This window comes from Priapulus caudatus, unplaced genomic scaffold (genome assembly GCF_000485595.1).
Source record: "Priapulus caudatus unplaced genomic scaffold, Priapulus_caudatus-5.0.1 Scaffold2182, whole genome shotgun sequence".
In the NCBI taxonomy this organism is placed as follows: Eukaryota; Metazoa; Priapulida; class Priapulimorpha; order Priapulimorphida; family Priapulidae; genus Priapulus; species Priapulus caudatus.
The window spans coordinates 1,753-3,320 of record NW_014579243.1 but is presented as its reverse complement, the minus strand read 5'-3'; the positions used below and the strand labels follow the sequence as shown (position 1 = coordinate 3,320).

Here is a 1,568-nt window from a genome sequence, read left to right as displayed (position 1 = left end):
AAGAGAGAGAGGGAGAAAGAGAGTGAGCAAGAGAGAGAAGGAAAGATAGAGGGGAGAGAGAGAGAGAGAGAGAGAGAGAGAGAGAGAGAGAGAGAGAGAGAGAGAGAGAGAGAGAATGATGCGGGGCCACGAGAGAAGCTGAGACGATGACGAGGGGAGACAGCATTGACAGCAGAGACATCAACGGCTGATAATGAAGGAATCAGACGAGCGATAAATGGACAGCGAGCGTCGCGTGATGAGCGACACACTCTGGGGAGGATGACAGCACGAGCGGCGTCTCCTCTTCTGTAGACGAGCCTCCCCTTCCCCTCCCCACGGGAAGGCTGGCTCCTCGCAGCCTCCTCATCCTTCACGAAGCATCCTCCGCGAAGCATCCTTCGGCTGGCTTCTCCGCGTGTTTGTGTTGATCGCGCGCGCGGATGTACGAGTGTCGCGGCTAGCGCGCGTGCTCTCGCGCTAGTGCGCGCGTTAGAAGTGCGGCTGTTGGTGCCCCCCTCCCTCCCTCCTCCCCTGTAAGGGCTGCTGCTCCCTCACGGCACACCCTGCCGCCATCTTGTGTCGTGTGCAGGGGGCAGCTGTGCGTGAATTCAGACTGACGTTTGCGTTTTTGGCATCGCGTCGCTCCTTCTCAGCTAAATTTCGATGAGAATTTGCGCTCAGTTTCGATAGAATCCGTCGTGTTTTTTTTTGTTATTAATACTTTTTTCTGATGCCCGTCTTTCTTCTGCAGATAAGTATATCCGACAAGAATACCCCGTGCATTCGTGGAGTTCGCCAGAGGGCAGCACTTGTAGCTGGCAACATGATAGGTGAGCGTGGGCGTGTCATCGGAAAGATTTCACACTTAGGTTTGCACGTAGATATTTGTGTCTGGGGAAATTCCATTTTGAAAGCCTTATATTAATATCAAGAGCTAATAACACCTTATTGTTAGCTCTAGTTAATATATCAATAGCAGAAATTCATTAAGCCCGCCGCACACGCTGTGGAACATGCTGCGCCAACGTCCCAAATTTTGGGGGGGTTTGCAAAAAGAGCCCCGGAAAGAAAAAAATTAATTTTTTCACTGGTCCCCATACGTGGATGTTCGCATGTTTTTCTTAGGGATGTTATCTAAGGTGCACCCCGTACATTTTCACACGTTTCTTTAGCAGAAGATCTGACGTATATCTTATGCATGTTCACATGTTTCTTTAGCAGACGATCCAACGTGCACGTTATGCATGTTCACATGTTTCGTTTGCAGACGATCTGACTTATGCTCTGATTATTTGTTCAGCAGCGCCACCTAGGAGCAATCAGTGACGCATCTGCATCGTCCAGTAGCAAGCGTGATTGCCTTCTAGAAGCTACGGACGCAATGCAAGACGTGGCGCGACCGTCTCACCCTGACAGATTTCTCTCGCCAGTGCAACCGCGAGCGTACACAGGAGACTTGGTGAGTGCAGTGCGTGCGCGCGTGTGCGTCGATGTATGTATGGTGTGTGTGTGTGTGTGTTTGTGTGTGCGTGCGTGCGTGCGTGCGTGCGTGTTTGTGCGTGCGTGCGTGCGTGTTTGTGCGTGCG

At 51.7% G+C, this 1,568-nt stretch overlaps 1 long non-coding RNA gene across 3 annotated transcripts in view; it reads left to right on the top strand.

The window, feature by feature from the left end:
• Positions 1-1,568, top strand: part of LOC106818359 — a 17,151-nt gene that overhangs the window by 14,132 nt on the left and 1,451 nt on the right. For all 3 annotated transcript variants that reach the window (XR_001395199.1, XR_001395198.1, XR_001395197.1), the window contains exons 2-3: positions 734-812; positions 1,283-1,441. This is a non-coding gene — a long non-coding RNA (uncharacterized LOC106818359). The remainder of the gene's footprint in view (positions 1-733; positions 813-1,282; positions 1,442-1,568) is intronic.